This window comes from Lithobates pipiens, unplaced genomic scaffold (assembly GCF_037356315.1).
Source record: "Lithobates pipiens isolate NorthernLeopardFrog02 unplaced genomic scaffold, aLitPip1_a1.2 Scaffold_19, whole genome shotgun sequence".
NCBI classification, from domain to species: Eukaryota; Metazoa; Chordata; class Amphibia; order Anura; family Ranidae; genus Lithobates; species Lithobates pipiens.
Window position 1 is genome coordinate 484,836,721 of NW_027507764.1, and position 24,522 is coordinate 484,861,242.

The following is a 24,522-nucleotide window of genomic DNA, read 5'->3' on the forward strand; positions in this document are numbered from 1 at the left end:
GCCTCACAGAAGTAGCCGGAGTCCAAGACATAGATCTCCAATGGTTCGCGTCCTTCCTAGGAAATCGGTCACAGACAGTGAAACTAGGAAACTTCCTCTCCGAAACTCGGGCAGTCACCTGCGGAGTCCCTCAAGGCTCTCCGTTGTCACCCGTTCTCTTCAACATTTACATTCGCCCACTCCTTCAGATCATCAGATGCTCAGATCTCTGCTTCCACTCTTACGCTGACGACACGCAACTTTATTTCCGGATCAATGGAAAAAAAGATCACCAACAACAACTTGAAAACTGCCTCAAATCAATAGAGGACTGGATGACCACCAACTCCCTCCAGCCGAACCAATCAAAGACAGAGCTTCTTATCTTACACCCAAATCATAAGCCCGCAACCAAAACCTCCTGGTCTCCACCAACCGTCTTTGGGCAGACTATCTCCCCAAAGACCAAAGCGAAGAGTCTCGGGGTTATTTTAGACGCACAAATGTCAATGGATGCGCAAATAGGATCTGTAGTCAGTCGATCTCACCATCTGCTGCGCATGCTTCGCAGACTCATCCCTTTTATCCCAAAGAATGACAAAGCAGTGGTAGTTGGAACAATCATTAATTCACGACTGGACTACGCAAACTCGCTTTACATAGGATTACCACAATATCAACTTGCGCGATTACAACTGATCCAAAACATGGCGGCAAGGCTGATAACAGGAAAAAAACCCTGGGAATCCATTTCTCCTTCACTGAGGAGCTTACATTGGCTAACCGTAAAAAATCGCATCACGTTCAAGACCCTCTGCCTCACCCACAAATGCGTGCATAGAGAAGCTCCGCAATACCTAATGGAGAAAATAAATCATTACACACCAAACCGCAGTCTTCGATCAGCCAACAAAAACCTCCTCCTCGTGCCCAAAGCCCGGTATAAATCCAAGGGTGATCGGAGATTCGCTGTCCAAGGGCCTCGGCTATGGAATGCTCTACCAATCAACATCCGCCTGGAAGAAAATCACCTGGCTTTTAGGAAAAAACTCAAGACCTTCCTCTTTTAGCAGATGATCAAAGCTCGCCACAGCGCCTAGAGGCGATTCAGTTCGCATTGTGCGCTATATATAAGTATTTCATTCATTCATTCATTCATTCACTCCATCCACCAAAACATATATGCCCTTACCAGAACATATCTGACTCTCAATGTCTTGAGAAGCTAAAACATGCTCTGTTATAGACTGTTACAGACAAAGCCACAAATAACTGGATGCTCAGCACTCAGGAAGCCACACAATGACCAGTTATATACCAAATACCAAAATATACTGTATAAAGAATAAGCAAAACATATAGTGGAATAACTTTAGTCAGCACAGTTTTGAGAAGTTATAGATCTGCAGTTTATTAAAGAAGTATCCAGAATTGCAAGATCTACAAAAGCAGGGCAGAAGAACCTGTAGCCATTTCAGGATGTCATACACAGCCAGTGTTAGGTTGACTGAAATTCAGCAGGAATTCCACCTGCCCCCAAACCACCTCATTTGTGACATGCCAACCAGGTGGAACTCGACTTGTAGCTGCAGCAGCTGCATATGCAACAGAGGGCTGTCAACGAGTACCTGTGTTAGTATGGCACAATAACAGGCTCAGGGCACCTCTGCATTTTTTCTGCACACCAATGGCTGCTGATAAAGGATGCATGCACTGTACTGTCACCATTTAAGGAGGCAACAAGGAGCTGTGACAATGCATGTATCAGTGACACAATCCCTGTTGTGTTCCTGCTGGAGCAGACTCTGCGTGGCATTATGGACAAGGCACACAAGGAAGAGCAACGGGAGGAAGAGGAGGACTTCCTTTCCTCTCAAGGCCCTCTTTATTCAGGTACCACTTTTACCACGCCACAGAACACACAAGAGGAAAGGGAGGAGGAGGAGGATTCTGTCAGTTTTGGAGGCATTGAAGTAAAGGAAGACATAAAAGTCAAACCTTAAGAGATGGTATTCCATCCCCAGAACCCTTGGGAATAGTACGTGGCTGAGAGGAGGCAGTTCCAGATACTGTAATCCTCAATGACCCCAAGGACTCTGATTCTCATGCCTCCACAAACTTGCAGTGCATGGGCTCCCTTATTATTCTAAGTCTGTGAAAGGACCCATGGATTCAAGGAGAATGATCATTATTGGCTGGCAACTGTCCCTTGACCACTGTTACAAGGGGGAAGTCTTGGAACTCATTCTGTCCCCACAGTGGGAGCAGAGGATGAAATATCTGGAGGACACCTTAAAGAGCAGTTTATTTAATGCCTTTCCAGACCCTGGTAGGTTACATTCTTATGGAAAAGCTAGTTTTGAGGCTTCTATTGGTCAAAGGAGGAGCGGTGGAGAAGGGGGCCGCCTCAGTGATGCATTTAAAAAAATAATAATTGCCTTTGGAACCCAGGGCTGTCAGCTTACACATCCCTTTGGCAGCATCTGCATCATATGGTGGAAGAATTTATAGGGCGAAAACAGACATGGAGAGCTTTCCAGACAACCATCCACTGGGTTACTGGGTCATGAGAATAGACCACTGGCCAGAACTTGCCTATCATGCAAATGAGCTGCCCTGCATCCAGCGTGCTTTCTGAAAAGACATTCCGTGCTGCTGGATGTTTTGTGACAGTTAAAAGAGCATGTCTGTCCACAGAATTTGTTGACTGGCTGACATTTATCAAAATGAATCATTCTTGGATTAGCAGCAGCTATAAAGCCCCTGATGCTGATATCGTTGAATTATCAAGAGTACCTCTATAGAATTACGGTGTGAACTCACCAACACCTAATTATTCTGCCACTGTTTGACTGGGGAATATAATTTCAATTTAGTTTACAGCAAGGCCAATTCTTGGAGTGAAAAATATAAAATGAACAAAAATACAAAGCAACCGATAATGTAATGCTGCACCAAAAATTTGTGAAAACGAATAAACAAATAAAACATAAAATTGAAAAATTGGATGCAAAACCATATAAATAGGTATATGAATATGAAATCACCCAATTACCACCATATATACCAGCACATATACCATAAATATTACACCAAAACAGCCCAGCATAAATGATGAAATTATATCTAAAAACATATATATTAATTCAATTCTTCTGTATATGTAGTGACTCTAACACCGTGTCTTGCTAAAATGCAAAGGCCAATTCTTGCTTTCATCAACAGTACCTCTATAGGGTTACGGTGTGAAGGCACCACCAACACTCAAAGCCCAATTTCTTGATCATACATCATGGAACACAGTGCCTAAGTAATTACTTAATGGGTTATGGGCCATCTTCAGGTGTTGACACTGGTATACCCAATACAGGAAGTTCACTCCCCTATATAACCCCTCCTCCTTCCAGGAACACATCAGTTTTTTCACCAGTGTCTAAGTGACGAGTGAAGATGTGCTCTGATGAGCTCCAGGAGGGATCCATGCTGGATTTAAAAAACCTTCACAACCGGATCCATCCACGCCACTGAGGCCACAGGATGGTACCCGTGCCTCGCATTGAAGAACAAGGTTTTGCCTGTAACGCTTCTCTTTGAAGGATGGACCCCAGGAACCGGGACTCTTTTTGGTCTTGCTACATTACCTAAAGTTGCTCCTAAGGGGTGCTATACAGTTCCAAAGGAGTGAAACCACTATTATAGGGACCCGGTCTTTGAAGGTTTACTAACGCTACATGCCGTGAGGGGTAAAGTTTGGATCTGCTATTACAGCAGTATCCTGCAGTTGGGATAAGGTAAGGGAAGAAGCCTAGGAACTGTAAACAATCCACCTATGCCCTTTTCTCCCATATATGTAAAACTTTGTATGCCTTAAAAATATCTCCACTAGAGGGGAGTAAATTACACATACCTTGGCACGATACTTTTCAGCAGCTCTGTGTCCGGCTATAGCAGCGTGTGTGGTCCCAGCAGCCAGAGGGGGGTTCTTAGTTGAACAAATGGCGTTTCCTCTTCTGAGGGATCTAAGTGGGGGTACAGCAGTAGTTCATAAGCACATATTTTATGTGTATAGACAGCTCCTACTAGAACATTATCTAGGAGCCAAACACCACTGCTGACAAAGCTATTCATTGGGTTCCTTAAAACCTTTACAGCCTTTTCATGCATTTCCGGTCCATGCATTACTAGAAAAGCTTATTTATGCTCAGTGGGATCACCCAGATAAGCATTTTCTCCCTCCAAAGAGATTCTCAGTTCTCTATCCCATGGAGGAGAAATTCACCAAAAAATTGAAGGTTCCAGCAGTTGACGCTGCGATTTCCAGTGTGAATACAAGTTTAACTTGTCATGTAGACAATGCACAAATGCTTAAAGATCTAACAGATAAAAAGTTGGAATTTCTGCTAAAATCCTCTTTTTCCTTGGCAGGGACCATTGCTTAGCCTGCAAACGCAGCAATAGGCATCTGTCAGTCCCTAAAGGACCAGTTCACAGAGGCTCTTAAAGAGCTCCCTGCACAACAGGCCAGTGAGTTGGCCGAACTACCAAAGGCATTATGTTTTGCCATAGACGATATGAAGGACTCTATTCACCAGGCGTCCCGCCTTGCGCTTGTGCTAGTACACATGCGTAGGACACTTTGGTTAAAAAATTGGTCAGCCAAAGCACCTTGCAAGAAGCTTCTGACTAGTTTCCCCTTTCATTGGGAGTAACTGTTTGGCAATAATTTGGATAAATACATCCAAACGATTTCTAGTGGAAAGTGTACTCTTTTGCCAGTCAAAAGAAAGTATAAACGTCCTTCATTTAAACAGACTTTTTCTCCTGTGCCAGGGGCATCCACCTCTAAGCAGTGGTGAAGACCTCCATCATCAGACTCTAGAAGAAAACATCAGGGTCAGACGTAGGCACAAAAGAAGACCTGGGGCCGGAAATCTGCAAAGCAGAATACTAAAGTCTCATCATGAAGAGTGGGGGGAAGACTTCTGCATTACTCAGAAGTCTGGCAAAGGGAAATTCAGGACAGATGGGTTCTCTCCAGCGTCTCTAGGATACAAACTAGAATTTGGCAGTTTGGCAGTTTCCACCATCTCGTTTTCTGAGATCAAATGTTCCCAAAGATCCAGGGAAAAGGCAATCGCTGTTTCGCTGTTTTTACATGATCGGTGTGTGAGGAGGAGAACCCGGTAACATCTCGTTACCACGGTTTGTTTACATTTAGTGATCAGCTGTGAAACGATCACAGCCGATAACTTGGGTAAACAGCCAGCCAATGGCTGTTTATCAGCATCGGTGACGAGCAGTGTTCCCGGGAACATGCCGCCACCGACGTGCACACGCAGCGAGCTCGCAATCGCGCGCCAGCGCCATGCACAGTGGGGGTGTAACCATCTGTGATCGCCCATGATCACGTGGTAAACAGCCATACCCAAAGGCTGTTCACCCCCCTCGGTGGCGAGTGGTGTCTCCGTGACACGCCACCACTGAAGGAACAGGGATGCGGGCGCACGATCGCGCGCATTCCCTGTTTAAATGGGAGGACGTCATATGACGCCCTCCCGCCACAAGAGCTGCGCCGCCAGGCCGTCATTTGACGGCCGGTGGTCGGCAAGTAGTTAAAAAAGTAATTTTGCTCTCGGATTGTTCTAAACACGGGAAACATGCACCACTTTACAGGCATACTATAGACCCCCCCCCCCCCCCAGGTATGAAATTGAAAGGAATATTTCACTTTTATTGTTTCACTTTAAGCATTATTAAAATTACTGCTCCTGAAAAAATGGCCAGGTCCCCAAACACTTTTTATGACAATACCATGCATATAAGCCTTTAAAATGATCACTTTTGATTTCTCCCATAGACTTTTAAAGGGTGTTCCGCGGATTTCGAATTTCGAAACGGGCGAACAGCAAATGTCGGAGTCAAACTCATGTTTGACCTGAACATAAAGCTCATCCCTAATCTCAAACAATGCAGAGCTTATTACTAATTTTCATATAAAGGAATACCTGGGTAGCAGTGACCATAACATCATTTAATTTGATGTTAGCTCTAAGCAAAAAACATACAGGAAAAATAAAACACAACTTTATGAGAGCAAATTTTCCAAGGATGAGGGCTGCTTTCCAGGACTTAGACTGGGAGGGAATATTGACATCAATGTACATAGAACAGAAATGGGAATTCCTCAAAAAAGACTGTTTGTGAACTCACTGCAAAGCAGGGGCAGCCTGTGCATTGTGGGTGCATGGGCGCCGCACCCCAATCCCTGCTGCCTCCCTATCCATGTGGCCAGCCCCTTTCAGGACGTCGGACACATGGACTCCTATGGCAGCGTGGAAGGGGGTGTTTTTTTTTGAAGTACCTGATTAGAGCTTGAGGCTCTAATAGGCTTCAAGAAAGGCTGGGCTCGGGGCGCAAAGAGTGTGCTCTGATCCCACCCTATTGTGTGACCATAAAGAGGTAATTTTCGCTATTTTTACACCCAATGTCTGCCCGCCAATCAGGAGGCAGGTCAGTGAGACCTGTTTCCTGATTGGCCAAAGCGCTGGGCTTCCTATAGGATGCCTGGTGCTTTGCCAGAAGAGACAGACAGGGGAGGAAGCTGAAGGATTGGACTCCTCCGCCACTGCTGCTGCCCACACTGAGACACAGGAGGAGAGGACCCAACAGCCCAGTAAGTGTCAGACTTCCTCACACGAGGGGGTTAGTACTTCCGGTGTGCGTACCCCGCAGAATGAATGAGGAGACACCCGGGAACCATGAAGGATGCAGGAGCCATCGCATGCCCATCCCACAGCTTGCTTCCGTCATCCGGATGGGGTAAGTGCTGGTCTGATGGCGGGCAAGCAGGGTGGTCACAGTGGCTGCATATTATGGGCACAGAGGCTGCATATGATGGGTACAGAAGCTGCATATGGTGGGCACAGAAGCTGCACATGGTGGGCCCAGAAGCTGCATATGGCGGGCACAGAGGCCAAATATGATGGGCACAGGGACTGCATATGATGGGCACAGAGGTTGCATTTGATGGGTACAGAGGCTGCATATGATGGGCACAGTGACTGCATATGGTGAGCACAGTGGCTGCATTTTATAGGCACAATGACTGCAATTGATGGCGCAGTGAGGTTGCAATTCACGTGTTTTTTTCAGTGTTTTGAGCACCTGCCGCCACTGCTGCAAAGTACATTCCTATGGGCAATAGGTTTAAAAGGCTAAAATTAAAACCTACAGTATGTGGCTCACGGCCATAGTTAATAAAAGCTATAAATAATAAGAAAATAACTTTTAACAAATATAAAAATCAAGGAACACTATTGTCGTTTAAATGTTACAAAAAGTTTAACAGAATATGTAAAAAAGGAAATCAAGGATGCAAAAATTCAAAATGAACAACAGAGTGCAAAAGATAGTAGGACAAACCCCCAAAAATATATTAATAGTAAAAAGGTCAGGTCTGAGCATGTAGGCCCTTTACAAAATAATCTAGAGTGGGTGAATGGGGACAAAGAGAAGGCAAATCTATTAAATACTTTCTTCAGTTTATACAAAGGAGCATGGGGGGGCTCAGGTCCATAATGGGGGTGGTATTGATACAGCCCCAAATGATCCACAATGGCTCAAATGTGATATGGTCCAGAAATATTAGGACAGAATAAAGGTGGATAAAGCACCTGGACCAGATGGCATCCATCCACAGATCCTAAAAGAATTGAGCTCTGTCATTTCAAAGCCATAGTATTTAATTTTTGGGAACTCGTTAATGACGGGAATAGTACCACTGGATTGGTGCAGGGCCAATGTAGTGCCTATATTTTAAAAGGGATCAAAGCTTTACCAAGTAACTATAGACCTGTTAGTTTAATTTCTATAGTTGGGATTATACAGGAGAGTTTAATAAAAGACCACATAGATGAGTTCTTGCTTGACAAAATATTTTAAGCAACAGACAGGATGGTTTCCTAAAAGACAGAAGTTGTCAAATAAACATGATTTCTTTTTATGAGGAGGTAAGTAAAACCTTAGACAGAGTGGTGGCTGTGAACGTGGTATGCTTGGATTTTGCAAAAGCTTTCGATACAGTTTCCTATACACAGCTAATGTGTAAAGTAAAGTCTACAGGCTTGGAGATATCCATTTGTAAATAGTTAGAAAATTGGCTAAAAGACTGAATTTAGAGAGTAGTGGTTAAAGCGGGAGTCCGCCGTCTTTTTTTTTTAAAAGCCAGCAGCTACAAATACTGCAGCTGCAGACTATTAAAATAATGACACTTACCCGCCCAGCACGCCCGCGATGTCAGCACCCGAAGCCGATCTCTTGATCGTCTCTCGGGTGCTGCCGCCGCCATCTTGGGTATGGGTATCAGGAAGTGGAGCCTTGCGGCTTCATTTCCCGGTTCCCTACTGCGCATGCGCGAGTCACGCTGCGCAATAAGGATGGTCCGCGCTGTCTCTGGGATCCGTGTGTTTCCCAGCAGTCAGCGGGGGACCTTCGGAAAGGGGCGTAGATTCTGCAGAATCTACGCCGGAAGTGGGTGCAGATACCTGTACTGTACAGGTACCTGCAACCCCCTCCCCCCTGAAAGGTGCCAATTTTGGCGCTGGAGGGGGGGGGGGGGTTCCAATGAGCGGAAGCTCCACTTTAGGGTGGACCTCCGCTTTAATGATTCTTACTCTGAATGGTCTAAAGTTTTTAGTGATGTACTCCAAGGTTCAGTGCTGGGACCCTTACTTTTAATATCTGTATAAATGATATTGGGTCTGCAATTAAAAGTACCATTTCAGTCTTTGCAGATGACACTAAACTATGCAGTGGAATATCATCCTTACAGGGTGTCTCCAATTTATAAGCTGACCTCAATGCACTGTCTAATTGGGCAACTATGTGACAGATGAGGTTTAATGTTGATAAATATAAAGTTATGCACTTGGGGGCTAAGAATATGCATTCATCATACATACTAGGGGGAGTACAACTGGGATCCATAGTGGAGAAGGATCTGGGGGTTTTGGTAGATCATAAGCTCAATACTAACATGCAATGCCAAGCTTTGGTTTCCAAAGTGAGCAAAGTCCTTTCTTGTATTAAAAGAGGTATGGACTCCAGAGAGAGAGATATAATTTTGGCCCTGTACAAATCATTAATAAGACCTCATCTGCAAAATGCGGTTCAGTTTTCGGCACTACTTCTCAAAAAGGATATCAGGGAACTGGACAAAGTGCAAAGAAGGGCAACCAAACTATTAAGTGGCATGGAGGAGCTCAGCTTTGAGGAAAGATTAGAGGAACTGAATTTATTCTCTCTTGAGAAGAGGAGATTAAGGGGGGGGGGGGTATGATTAACATGTACAAATATATAAGGGGTCCATATAGTGAACTTGGTGTTGAGTTATTTACTTTACGGTAACACAGAGGACAAGGGGAGACTCTTTACGCCTAGAGAAAAAGAGATTAGATCTTCAAATATGGAAAGGTTCCTTCACAATATGTAAAGGTTTCTTCACAGTAAGAGCTGTGAAAATGTGGAATAGACTCTCTCCATAGGTGGTTCTGACATTTATAGGTAATGTTGATCCAGGGAAAATCTGATTGCCTCTCGGGGATCAGGAATTTTTCCCCCTGCTGTAGCAAATTGGATCATGGTTTGCTGGGGTTTTTCACCTTCCTCTGGATCAACTGTGGGTATAGGATTGAGTATATGGGATTGTATAATATTATTTTTATTTTATTTATTTTTATGGTTGAACTAGATAGACTTGTGTCTTTTTTCAACCTGACTAACTATGTAACTAGGTAACTATGAAACACAATCAGTTCACAGCTGTTAAAAGGCCCAACCTTCCCTCTTGTCCCTCAGTTGGTGTAAAGTAATTCTCCAACCGATTCACAAGCGGTCTTTAGACACTTTGGCATTTATCACCTATTGTATACACTCTTTTGTCCACCCATAACAGGGAGGGAAGTGGGCCTGCCTTCCTGGAAGTTTCGTAGAAATACCGTTATCGGTAAGTAACCATCCGTTTTCTCACATCACCTTCCAGGATGGCAACACATGAGAGGATAATCAAGTAATCCGCAGGCCTACCTTAGAGTGGGACCACTGCCTGTAGTACCTTTCGACCTAAGGCTAGGTCTTGCTGCAATAAGACCTCCACTCAGTAGTACTTTAGGAAGGTGTCTTGGCTGGACCAGGTGGCTGAGTTACGAATTTGTTCCCTTTTAGCCCAGGAGGTTGCCAGGGCTCTAGTTGAGTGTGGTTTCGTATGCTACATAAATGGCTTGCCTTTTCCCTTCTGTGGTCCAGAAAAAAGGAATAGGAGGTGATTGGATCTCCTAAAATCTATAACATTTTCTAGATAAGAGAGGAGCATCTCCTTACATCTAAGCAATGGAATCTCTTTTCCCCCTCATTTTTAGGTTTGTCACAAAAGGATGGTAGGTTTATTACCTGCGTCCTATGAAAGGCTGATGACATCTTGGGCAGATATAAAGGATCTGGTCTGAGAGTGATCCTGTCTGGCAGGATCAACAAAAAAGGTTCTTTAATGGAGAGACCATATAGGTCTCCTACCTTTCTAGATGTGGTAATTGGCAACAGGAAGGCTCATTTTAAACGTAAGAATGGAAGAGGGACCTCTTCTATGGGTTCAAAGGGATGTCTAGATAATGCCTCTAGAACCCTGGTTAGGTCCCAAGGCGGGAACCTATCTTTCGTGAATGGGGTAGCCCTATCTCTGGCCACCAAAATCTTTTTAACTATGGGTTCCTTTGCTAACCTAGCATCAAGGAAAACAGAAAGTGCGGCCACTTGTACCCTAAGAGTGTTCACTGCCACACCCTTCTCTACCCCATCTATAAGGAATTCTAGGATTCTAGGATTATGGGGAATGAGGTGGAAACAACCTGTTTTAGCTTACACCAGGTACAAAAGGTTTTCCATACTTTAAAGTATATCTTTCTGGTTACTGGTTTCCTGCTCAATGGGAGTGTATCCATCACTCTCTCTGAGCAACCATTACCTCTGAGGAGCTGGCGCTCATTAACCATTAACTCATTAACCATTAAAATGTTGGTCTGGGGTGAAATATTGGACCTTGAGAGAGTAAGTCCGGAAGGTCCAGAAGCTTCCAGGAAGGCGCTACTGACATCGCTTTCAAGGTTGCAAATGATGCCCTTCTTGGCCACCCTGTCTCTCCCTTAGCGGTTGATAGACCGAATATGAGCAGGTCGTTCAGGTAAGGTATTAACGCTGTTCCCTGGAGATGCAAATAGGCCACTGCTTCGGCAAGGATCTCGGACTGGCGCCTATCCCGAAAGGGAGGGCCTTGAATTGCAAATGGTGAGTCCCTTCCTGGGTTACCACCACAAATCTCCGGAATGCCTGGTGCTCTGAGTGGATTGGGATATGCAAATGGGCATCCATGAGATCCAGAATGGTCATAGCACCGAGTAAATACTCTCCGTGAAAAACCTCTTGAACTCTAGGAATCTGCTTGAAGCGGTGTTCCGCTCAGAATTTTTTTTTAAAGCCAGCAGCTACACATACTGCAGCTGCTGGCTTTTAACAATAGGACACTTACCTGTGATGGAGTCCAGCAATGTCAGCACAGCAGCTGATGCTTCATGCTGCGCGAGGCCCCGCTCCTCTCTCCTACTGGCCCGGCGACAGGGAGAGGAGGAGGAAAGATGAGGGAGTCCCGCGGTGATGTCACGGGCTGCGGCATCCCCCCGCCCGAAAGGTGCCAATTGTGGCACCAGTGGGGGAGAGGAAACAAATGAGCATACATTCCACTTTTGGGTGGAACTCCGCTTTAAGTTCCTGAGGTTTATGATCAAGCCATACTTCCCTGATGGTTTGGGTACCACAAAAATATGGGAGTAAAAGCCTTGGTATCGCTGGCTTTTTGGTACTGGTACTACTACCTACTGTTCCACCAGTTCCTGAATCCCTTCTAGTAGGGCTTTCTTTTTTAATTTATCCTTGGGAGGATGAGAGGTCAGACCTTTTTTGTCACCTGGGAGAGAGCAGCCTCCAATTTTGGGACCTTTAGGAATTTGCCGCTTCCTCCTCTTTGAAGGGGAATCTTCTCTTCCAAGTTTTAGGTTTGACCGGTGTCCTCTCAGGAGACTGCCGTTCCTGAAGAACTAAATCCTTCAGGGACTGGTGTATAGGAAACACCCTTGATTGGTTTTTAACCAAACTCCTATACATCTTATCTCATGCTGAAGTTTCCTTAGTTGGTTCAGGGATCTCTTCAATGGCATACATCGCTTTTAGGAGTCCTCCAAGTCCTCTAGACCAAAGAGATGTCTGAATAGTTTGACTCCTTCCACATCACTATCCAGGCCTATATAAGTCTCCTCCTCTGAACTGGTCTCAGATTTTGAAGCCCAGTTCAGAGGATATTTTTATTTTACAATTTTATTTTGAATATTTTGTACTTTATGCAGGGAGGCTTTAGTGAGATAGCTAAACAGACCACTGAAGACAGTTCCTTTCTCTGCAGCCTGTCTTTCTGCTTCTTCTATCTCATCCTCTTCCCTAGCCTGAGCTGGGGAGAAGGCCCTGAGAGTTTGGTAAAAAAAAAGTACTTGGCTTTTCCTCTCGTAACACCCAGACCACACATGTTGTGGATAGTTTTATAAGAAGGGCTATCTCGACTAAGACAAAATAGTGGCCATTAGAGGGTACCACCCCCCACGGTAAATACCATTCGCTCTCAGCCATGCAATGGGAATGGTCAATAATTCTTTATTTCTTATTCGATTATTACCAGATACGAATTTCACACCTGCAATGTTGAGTTTATATGATGGTTAAATGTTGTAAACCTGTTACAATTGCATTAAGATTTGTTACATAATTTCATTATAACCAATTGTCTGAAAAATTCAATAAAAGATTTTGAAAAAAAACTTAATTAAACTTTACATCGGTAGCGAGAAAAAAAAAAAAGTACTTGGCCCAGGTCTGGAGAGAACACTCTCCTGAGAGAATGAATCCTCTTTAGGGGAAATCTCCTCTGCATCTGCCATCTGGGGAGTGGCTGCAGAGGTGTGAAAAAGCCTAAGGGTTTCTCAGGGACCACTAAAGGCTGGTGTTAGTCTGCATAATAAGCAAAACACACTTACTGGGCCCCGACTTGCTATTGCCTGCAGCCATCTGTGCTGCCTTGCCATCCTCTTTTTCCATGAGGTGGGTAACAGCAGACTTTCTGCTCCTTGCAGCTCGTTGGGTCCTGAGAGACCGGGGAACCTTAAAAACACAGAGACTGCCTGCACCACACCCTGGGTGACCTGTGAGAAGCTTGAAGCAGCAGGTTTCTGCAGCCCTCACTGGCATTCCTGAACCTGGCTCACAGGGGTACCATCCAACTCTTTTTTTGTCTTCTGGTCAGAGAAAAATTATAAAAGTTTCGCTGTAGGAGAAAAATAATCAATACTGAGGGACAAGGGGGAAAGTAGGGCCTTTTAACAGCTGTGAACTGATTGTGTTTCCTGTAGGGAGGAACCTATCATCTCTCATGTGTTGCCATCCTAGAAGGTGAGGTGAGACAATAGTTTTGTGTTGTGAAAGTTACAAGCATTTATTTGCACACATAAACTATTGGATATTAAAAAAAATAACCATCTATAAAGAGGGTATGGATTTAAATACATCTTTGTATAATAATTGGCCATATTGCTTATAACATATTATTATTCAGAATGATTTGAAACTTTTCAAATTATTCAATTAAAGTCATTAAGTTGCATGCCCTCTTTTTGCAGTGACACAGTCATGTATTCTCTTTAGAGAAGCATTAACTAAAAAATATGTTTATTTTTTTTTTATATTATGTTGGCTATCTAGACAATCGCTTCAAATGTTTAAATCTGGTGTTCACTCACAATAGTGGTTCTGCCACTCATACTCCTGTGGACCTAGTGGGGCAGATTCATGGCTATTTACTAAAATGTTTGTCTAGTGATGCCAGTACAATGCAATTGTTTAAAACATATTATGTTTAAGGGTTAAAGTTTATGCAAAACCGAACATTTTTTTACCTGTCTTTTGGTGTGTATATACAATTGAAAGTGATTTTCTATATCTACTCAATAAGGGCAAAAAATACATGCCAATCCTGTCAGAACTCCAGTAAGCTTATAACTTCCTTTGCACAGCGCCTCTGCTGCAGACAAAGATCAAGCATTGTTACTGGCTTTGCCAAGTTTACTTCTGTGCGCTACAGCACACATTCTATGTTGCTGAAAGAAGAAGAGGGGAATGTGTTTTGTAGTTCTAATACACTTTCTGGATGACAATGCTGCTTCTCCATAGATACAGCACAGGGAGCTATTGTCATTACTATAGGACAGGAAGAGTGCTATTGGCAGGATCAGGAAGTTAAAATAATGGCAAAGAAAGGCGAGAAAAAAAAAAAAAAGAAAACTGATATAACCACCACATTTAAGTACTGGTAAGTTTCAATATATTACAATTTTGTAAGTACACGTATCATTTCTGTCCTCCCCTCCACTTAAATTATCTCACCCTTCCAGTCACTAGATGCATACCAACCTACATTCCACAGCTTGTTGCAACTTCAAGTCCTGCAGCTGAAATCTTTTTTTAGTTAGTTGCACTTGTGTAGGTGATCCCTTTACAACACTGTAGCACCTTCTAATGTGCTAGTATTTATAGTTTGTGTAGGAAAATTTGGCCTGGCTGAGAAGCTAAGCCTGGGTTGAATCTGGGTCAGGGCTGAGTGACTCAGGGAGGCTGGGTGACTCAGAAAGCAGCATCTCTGGTAACTCCCCATGCTCATCTGGAACCTTGGAGAAGCTTCCGGAAGTAGAAGGTGGAGTCTAGGAGGAGCTGCTTGAAGTGTTGAAGAGGGTCCAGCCAATCCCCAGCAAAATTAGCTGACAGGTTGCAGGCACCTCAAATACTCATGGGTCATGCCAGCATGGGCAGCCAGGTGAAAGATGGAGAAGGAGTACTGAGGAGGCTGTCAGTGGCCTTTTAGGGTGCCCCCTAGTCTGGAGGGACCCTCTACAATAACGGAGGAAATCCTTCCTGGAGGCACGGGAGCAAGGAGAGGACAGCCGGAGCAGGTCAGAACATCAAGGAGTTTTCAAGAGGAGTCAGTAGGATGGGCTGGTGAGTGAGTGTCAGTCTGGGAGGACTGTGGAAAAAGGTAGCCAGGAGGGCTAGAGAAAGGGGCAGCTGCAGCCAGGCAGGCTGGCAGTGCCTGAAGAGGTGGCGCTGTGATCAGTAGCCACAGGGATGTAAGCTGGACACAGATTTTTGCTTCACACCTATAAAGGGCCTCGGGGTCCTACCTATAACAGGCTTTTTCTCAACAATCTGACTGAGTGCTGTGTCAGATAATTTTTTATCAATGTGCCAGTGGAATTCTGCAAGCAAGCTTGCTGGAGGAAGCTGGGGACTGTATATATTCAAAGTTGTCCCTGAAGTCAAGTGGACATCAAATAATACCCCTACTCCCCATCCAAATTTTATACCCTAAAAATAACAAAACAAATTGCTGGACTGTTTTATGACTCTTGGAGACTGTGAAAATACAGTGTGCCTGGCTGTGCAGGGTGGGGAATCTCATTTCGCCTGTGGCTCCTTAGAGGATGCTCTACACCACATTCACACTTGTCATATGACTTTGGACATCATACTTGCATGACAAGTCATACCCAATGTTTTCCAATGATAACCATTCAAATTTGTGCGGCTTAAGTGGTAATAACTTCAAAGTCATGTATGCACTACTTTGGTTTGGCTTTCATGCAACTCGAGGGCCATAGACATTAATGTTAACCCAAAAGTGAAAAAAAAAAATATTGCTGCCAAAAGAAACCAGGACAATACATAGACCAACCACAATAATAAACAATAAAGGTATATAAATAAATAAAGGTATATACAGCATTCTGTTGAGAGGATATATATAGATAAATATATTTATTTGAAAAACATATTTTTATTTTACAATTTTATGTTGAATATTTTGTACTTTATGGAGGGAGGCTTTAGTGAGATAGCTAAACAGCCCACTGAAGACAGTTCCTTTCTCTGCAGCCGCATCTGCACTGTACATAAAAGAATAATAGTCTGTATAGAGACTCCAATTCATTCACAAAACTAAGAAGCATAGTGAACACTGTTTACTATACTTCAGTGATGGATGGACACATGAGCTATCAGTACTAATTGCTCCCTGTGTCCATTCAAGGAAAGGACGAGGGCTGGCAAACACAGCTTTATCACCCCCTTCCCCCCACAGCTTTCTATCCTGACATCTCCCCATGTAACCCAGCAGCAGCTGCAGTGAACAGGAGAGGGAGGAGAGATAGCCAGCCAGCAGCATTACATGGAGGGAGTACCAGGGATCAGTAAGGGAGGGTTAACTTCAGGGGGTTGTAATGACGGGGGGTGGATTTTTGAAATGTACTCCTCTGTGGCTCCCCTGAAGCACCTAAAACAGGTTGGATCAGCAAAGGAGGGAATCTGGTGGTTGCAAGGAAGCCACAGCAAATCAGTACCGGCGGGATCAGTGCTGGGGGGAGAGCCATCAGTACATCGGGGATTTGCTGCGGGGAAGGGGCAATCAGACTGGTGGGTGGAGAGCAATTTAGCCGTGGCAGTTTATGTGAAGGGGAGGGAGCAGGGGGTTGAAATGTCAGAGGCCATGGCTGCATTAGCAGTTGGGGGGCTGTCACTTTTTAGGTCAATAGCTCTCATCAGAGGATTTTCAGCCATTAATCCATGCTATTGATTTGTTAAGTAGAGTCTTCTGAACAGATTTGCTATAAGCTCATGGTCACTGAAGTTATAGCAGAAGTAAGAATGCAGGTATGTATAGCATATGGACCTGGCCAGCTGGCCAGCAGTGCAGTAGCTGGCAGCGAAAGGGTTAAAACAAAGCCACAACCTCGAAGAAAATGCTATAAAATGCATTTAGCTTCACAATTTTTTTCTGAAAATGTTATCCCGAGGGTACCTCTATAGCCTTCCAAAAGACCATGTGATAGATAGTACTGAAGCAGTGAACCATGTTTTCCTAAATGTGTCCACAGAAGCAGTGTAAAAACTATTATTAGATAACTGTGGGATAACATTTCTGAAAAAAAATTAAAAGCTGGATGTATTTTGTAGCATTTTCTTGGTAGCTGTGGCTTTGTTTTACCCATTCAAAAGTATCCTGTGGTGCATCCTTTCTTTCGCTTTCAGATAGGCAGCAGCCTGAGACCTTAACAGGTCTACCTACATCACACCTCCATTGAGCTCAAAATCACTCCACAGTACATCAATCTATCTACCGGTCCAGCGTTGTCAAACACACATTGAATTCACTCACTACATGGTCTGTAAGCGCAATGTCACTGTGAATTAAAGACTAGGGTGTGCTGGTGGCTGTATTATTCCAACTCATAGGGTTTTCTGCACATAGTGCTCACAGTCATTCCACTGCTGCCATTCATGGGCTGTCAGAAGGGTAAACTACAAGTGATTTCAAACATAAATCCCCCCCCAGTCAATCGGTCACCAGCCCCACACTTACTCCATCTAGGTCACGGGCGGCGCTTCCTCTGGGGGTGGCAGCTTCACCCAGAATCTCCTCCTCCTCATCTACCTCTTATCCTCAAATACGAACACTTCTCTTTTCTGATTTGCCGGGAGGAGAATCACGAAGACAATAGCGAATATTATTTTGCTATTGTCACACAAGTGGGTGGGCTCAGAGCTCAGTGGTCTGCCACCCGATTCCCACTATTTTTTTAAGCCTCAGGCTCTAATCGTGTGATTCTTAAAAAAAAAGACCCACTGGAATCCAGGCGTCGGCGTCGGGACCGGGCGCATGGATTAGCAGGGCAGTACCCCTGCACCCCATATGAATGGACCACTGATCCAATATACGCTGCAGTATTACTCTATACCAAAACCTGAATTTTATAGCTCGTTCATAAAATGCCCAGGTCTGGATCATGTGGTTTCTCTCTCTGTTCAACAAAAAAAATTCCATGATTGAGGTCATTTATGTAACATGACAGGCCATGTGACTGGACTTTTCATTCAGCATAGTATAATACACGTTTATAAAGTGTGCATTGTGTGTTATAAATGTGTGAGTCTTTTTTTTTTATCAGTATGGTAAGGGAACCTTAAATAAAACAAAGAATTCTAATTTAGCCCATCAATGAAGGCCTTATGCACACATTCATCCTTGGTCCATTAATCTCCAGCATTTTTGCAGGTAGAAAGCACAGATGCACCACTCAGCCTTGCTGGTGGCAGCCTGCAAAAACTCTATGAGTTGGTGACAGTTGCTCTGGCTGGGTCGGGCGGAACAGTGCAGTGAGCGGTATTATTGTTTACAGAATTATGCACCCAGGGACAAATGCTCAGAGAACAAGCAGTCTGCAATCTGAACATTCGTTCCTGGGCATACACTGCCCTAACTGTTAGTACCACTTGATGCACTGTCCAGCCCCGTCAAGCTGCAGCAACTGTCAGCATCTCAGGGAGTTTTACTGGCCGCCAGCAACGGCTGCCCACACCTAAACACCAGAGTCTTAGCAACTGGAGTTGCACAGTTTTCTAGCGGTTTTATAATTTTAAAATGCATCAACCATTGATTCCCAATGCTAAACTAATAACGATATGTGGTAGCCAACTAGATACCTGTTCAAAATGATTTCATAATATTTAGAGGTGTTCAACATGTTTTTTATTTGGTTTGCTTAAATGCAGTTCAATGTTGTGTTTGTTGTTTTTCCAGTTCTAAATAGCCCATCATCTGCTCTACCATGTCATACTATCATTGGGAGCTCATTTATGAAAATTGGAGAAAAATTTCAGTTGTTACAGACACAAAACATTGTATTTGAAACTGAAAACCCAATTGATCTAAATTGGCAGCTCAACAATGTCTGATACAGTCTTGTTTTCATAAATCATTTCCGTGGAATTCAGTTGTTTCAGAGTAGGTGCATAACATAATCAACCCTAGCATAATGGGAGCTTTAATTGTCTACCTCTTGGTTTGATCTTTGCCTACAACTGAGTGTTTTCAAAGGATGCTATTTGTTGCTGGAGTATCCACCATGGATTTCACACCAAGCAAACAGAATGATGATTCTTTAAACTCAGTTACTTGCTAAGTTACTTGCTAGGCACTGTTTTAAAATGTCTACTGTATATAAAAGTGACCTGCTGTGTAAAAACTAAAGTAGTTTGTTGAAACATCCGAACATGCTGTTCTTTACTCTGTACATTACAATTGGAGATCTTAGATTTTGAGCAGATCTCTCTTCAACTACAAAGATTAACACATGCTTGGTGTTCTCAAATTCTCAATCAATAAGGTTAAGCAAGTATTAGCATTTACATAATGACACAGGTACAGAGGTCTTACAAGAGCTTTAATTTTATCCTCTTTAGCTCTATAAATCAGTAGATTATTGTTCTGTTTTTACACTATTAAAGCTAAAATGAGAAATCTGAAGCATTCATTTCTCTTCGAGGCTGTATTGTAAAGATGGATTGTCAATAACTGAGACCTTAAAAGTATTATATATTATTGTATTTCTATATTGTTCTATATTGTTTTAAGCAGATTTTCATCAAAAAAAATAAAAATGACAGATCTTTGAAGAATATTCTTATTTTGAATTCAGTTTGCCAAGTTGCCTACTAAATGGGGTAGGAATAAGTGGCTACAGATGCAGTAGCCACAACAGCAACCAAACACATGTTCCAGAAGGACAAATGTGTACTGTGTACTATGGATTGATCTTCATGAGTGCACATGATCGGCAAACTGGACTTCTGCTTTAAATATATGCCTATTCAAACATGCATTGTTTTCGGACTAGAGTGGGCTAGGTAAGGAGCTTCTGTCACATTTTTATTGCTGTCTATGTCCCACCCTATTTGTTCTTGCGATCATTGTCTTTGCCAATAAAGTGATAAATCCAAGTACCTGTTGTCGTTGTTGTCACCGGTAAATTAAAAAGGTAAGTGAGCTAATTTAAATACTTGGGTATTCATATTACTTTGGAACCGGCAGAGTCTTTAATGGCAAATTACTTCAATACCTAGTAAACCAATACCAATAGCAACACAATACAAAGGTTAAAAAGTAAACAATTTAGAAAAAGCAATTATAAATACTTGAAAGATATTAGAAATAATTTAAACTTACTGTATCCAGCTACTGCTGTTCAAACAGCATCTAGGCACACTCCTATATGTTTGGTGAGATTGTCCAAATCTCCAACTCTTCTGGTCCAAAGTGCACCACATTACAGCTTTGGTCCCTACCTACACCGTGGATTTTACTCTTACATTATACATTACATCTCTTCCCAGAAGAGCATACTGCAAATCCCTGGTGATACACAAGGTGAATGCTTCTAAGCTCTGTGCCCTAGTACATTAGGGCACACACAAGCTCTGACCATCCAGGAATGGCTCTTCAGACTCCATACAATAGCAGAGATGGAAGAACTGATCTTAATATCACAGTATAACTCCTCGAAATTCACAAAAGTCTGGTCCTGTTGGCTTTATTTCCAAACCACCCCAGAATATGCCTGACTTATGAGAAACTCTCCCTAGTCGTATAGGAAATCAGTAAAGTTATATTCCAATAAATATATATCCACCTAAAAATTGTGAATCCAAATAACTTAACAAAAATAGATTTCTATATGCACTTCTATTTGTAAAAAGTATTATTGTAATGTAAAGTGGTCAAAAAATATGTGTATACAACATAATTAATGTGCAAAAAATATGTACAAATTATCTAAAAATATGAATAATAAATGTTATAATACACCTATACGATGCTGTGATCAACACACACAAGATATTCCAAAAAAAATCAAAAAAATCTAAAAATGTGAGACGACAAATATTAAAAAGCGATAAAATAAGAAAACCCAGTTCACTTTGCTGCAAAATTATTGTGACCATCCACCATGTTTTAAAAGTTCCAAACATGCTTTTCCTCAAAAATATTCCAAGTGCTCCACCACGCGCAATATAATGAATGCACTCACCAAATGCCCAAGATCACCAGGACCAATCACACCTTTTTATTTTACGCTGAACTTTCCAGAAACTCCTCAGCCTTATATTAACACCTTTTTCCTCGGGATGTATTCCCATTCAGCAGATTGCACCCGTTAGCATAAAAAACGAATAACAAGTTAATAGTGCAGCACCATTTTAATAAAAAAAAGTTTAAAAACAATCAACAATTAATATGGTCATATTAAAATGTGCCCTGACTGGCACCAGCTTGATTAACCTGCACTCTGCCCCTGGCAATTTAGATCTGTCACACCGAACCTGCCGTTTATCGATAATGCCGGTGTTCAAGCGCTCCACCAGTGCCTGGAAATGATGCCCGTATGTTACCCAAGGTAGTTTAGACAGTAACCAGGATCTCTATGCATTTCGCCTATAGAGGTATCATCAGGAAATGGCAGGTTTGTGAGATAGATCCAGATTGTCAGGGGCAGAGTGCAGGCTAATCAATAGAAAGAAAAAAGATGGGAAGGGGCCAGTGGTGCTACCTATATGTTAAAAAGTGCTCTAGCAAATATAGTGACTAAGTATTAAAAGACACAGTGTTATTGTGGAATAAATTATAACAAAAGAGTTACCATAAAGGTGATAGTGTAATAGTTATCACACCTCACCTACCCCAGTAGGTGAGTACTAAAACCCTCTAGGTGTGGACACCAATCCTACACAGGAGAGGTTAACACCAAAAATATAATGGCTTACAAATTAGTGTATAAAACATCCAGACATGAATATCATGATAGTATAGTGATCCTCTGCTTGTAACAGTGCGTATAGTGTCCAAACCCAAATTACAGGATGTGAGTGAACCCAAAAACCAAATCCAAATAAAAATGCAAAGAATGGCACCAAAAACAAAAAAGTTATTAAAAAAAAAAAAATCGCACCAGAATGCAATTATTGCACCATATACAAAGACATATAATTATATACATATAGTGTCCCAATCATAAAATCAAGGTGTATATAAACCCAAAATGCAAAAAAAAAAAATGTACTGAAGACTGAGTTGCAGCCTTACAGATCTAAGCTATGGAGGCCTGGTGATGCACTGCCCAAGAAGCAGTAACTGCTCTGGTAGAGTGCACCATGACTTGAAAAGGTGGAATCTTACCCTTTAAACTATAAGCCTGAATTATAACTTGTCAAATCCACTTAGAAATAGTGGATTTTGATGCTGATTGTCCTTTCCTAGGACCTTCTGGCAGCACAAATAAGACATCAGTCTTCTGGATCTGAGCAGTTGTCTCTAAAAAGACCTTGACCTCTCTCACCACATCAAGTCAATGTAGTGACTTCTCTTTCCGAGAACATGATTTTGGAAAAAACAATGGAAGGACAATATCTTGGTTCAGGGGAAACCCTAAGACCACTTTAGGCAGAAAACTTGGATGAGGATGCAAAACAACCCTGTCCTTGTGAATAATCAAATATGGCTCTTTACAAGAGAGAGCAGCCAAATCCAAAACCCTCCTTTCTGGGGTTATTGCAACCAAGAGTACTAACTTCCTTGTCAGAAGGACTCAGGAGTATGCGGTATCAGTTCAAAAGGCTGTTTTTGTAACACTGACAAAACTAAGTTAAGTCCCAAGGGTTCAAAGGTGATTTAACTGGCGGATTAAGCCTCATCACCCCTTGCATAAAAACCCGGACCAAAGAATGCGAATCAATCGGTCTTTGAAATAAGAATGAAAAGGTCGAGACTTGGCACTTAATAGTACTCAAGGCCAGCTTCATCTCTAGCCCTAATTGTAGAAAGGCAAGAATTCTGTTTATGCGATACTTCCGAGGGTGCCAACCCTTGGATTCACACCAGGAAACATAAGCCCTACAGACTCTATAATATATGATTCTGGAAGCTGGCTTCCTTGCATTAATCAAGGTAGAGATAAATGTCCCAGATGCCCACTTTTCTTCAGAATGTGGGTTTCAATATCCAAGCCTTTAAATTTAGAGTTTGTAAGGTAGGATGGAATATCGGCCCCTGTGAAACTAGGTCTGGATGTAGTAGAAGGGACCATAGATCCCCCACCGTGATCTTTACGTTTTCTGCATACCAGGACTTTCTGGGCCATGCTGGGGCTACAAGAATTATTGGCTTTCTTTCCAGCTTGATCCTGCAAAGAAGTCATAGCAACCAACTGAATAGAGGGGAATGCATAAATCAGTGAGAACTGATCCCGTGGGGTCACCATTGCATCTGTTCCGCATGCGAGTGGATCTCTTGTCCTGGACACAAATTTGACCAACTTCATGTTGAACCTGGACGCCAGAAGATCTACATCTGGAGTCCCCCATCTTTGGCAAACAGCCAGAAAAATGTCAGGGTGAAGGGACCATTCCTCCAGGGAGCAATGGCTGGCAGTTCAAGTAGTCCGTCTGGCAATTGTCTACTCCTGGAATGAAAACTGCTGATAGTATATGGTTCACCTTTATATACAAAGTAAAAGAAAGCTGATTTTTTTGTTGCGCTGCTGGTTTACATATATCCAGGGTGGAGGAAGACTAATGGGAAGGCAAAGGGGGGGGGGGGGGGAAAGAAAAAACAAACAAGAAATGGGGTGGAGGGTGGGGGGATGGGAGGTATGTTCTGTGACAGTAGTTCAAAAGACAAATCCACAAAGTACTGCAGTTCTTAATAAGCAATGCCAGATAATAGTCAATAGTACATTGTGCAATTACTAGCAGGAGATGGTAGATTATAGCCACAGGGAGAAAAGGATTTCTTAGCACAAGCAGGGAGGCAGCATGTTCAAGGGTAGAAGGCACCTTTAGGTGATTTATAAACAGAAAAAAACAGTGCCAACCTAAGTGCAGTATAATAAAACACAGGTATTTCTTCACAAGGTAATCCGCTCACTCTCTATTGGAGTAAATCAGGCACATCATTTATATGGTCATCAGGTACATCACAGGGTTCCCGTGGGAAGCTGTCCTCTTTGGCTGTGGATTCTCGTCCGGTGGCGCCGGTGGTTCCCAGAGTTTCCGGCTCGGTATCGCAGCATCACGGGGGTCAGATGATGGATCGTTCGGGGTCGTGCTGTGATGACGTTGTTGCACACGCATTCGGAGCATGCGTGCTCCTTCATCAGGCATACCGACCACCATGTTGGAAGTGGTCAAATAGGGAAGGGGCGGTGTTGATTGGTCAGTGTACTGACAATACCTCCCCTATGTGGGGCGGTGTTATTGCGGCCAGAGCTAAGTGTTTATTTTGGTAAACTGTATGTTACAGGCTGGCTGGGGATAACGTGAGGCCAAACGTGTGTATATCTATGTGTGAACATTAGCTGGAAAAGATAATTTTTTGTATGTGAGAGTTAAAAAATGAAATTTTATTTAAATTTTATTTATTTTATTACACTTTGGATGTGTCCGGTCTGTGGAGGTTATTTAAATCCAGTAAGGATCCCTCCAGTGGAGTTCTTCAGAGCACATATTCACTTGTGA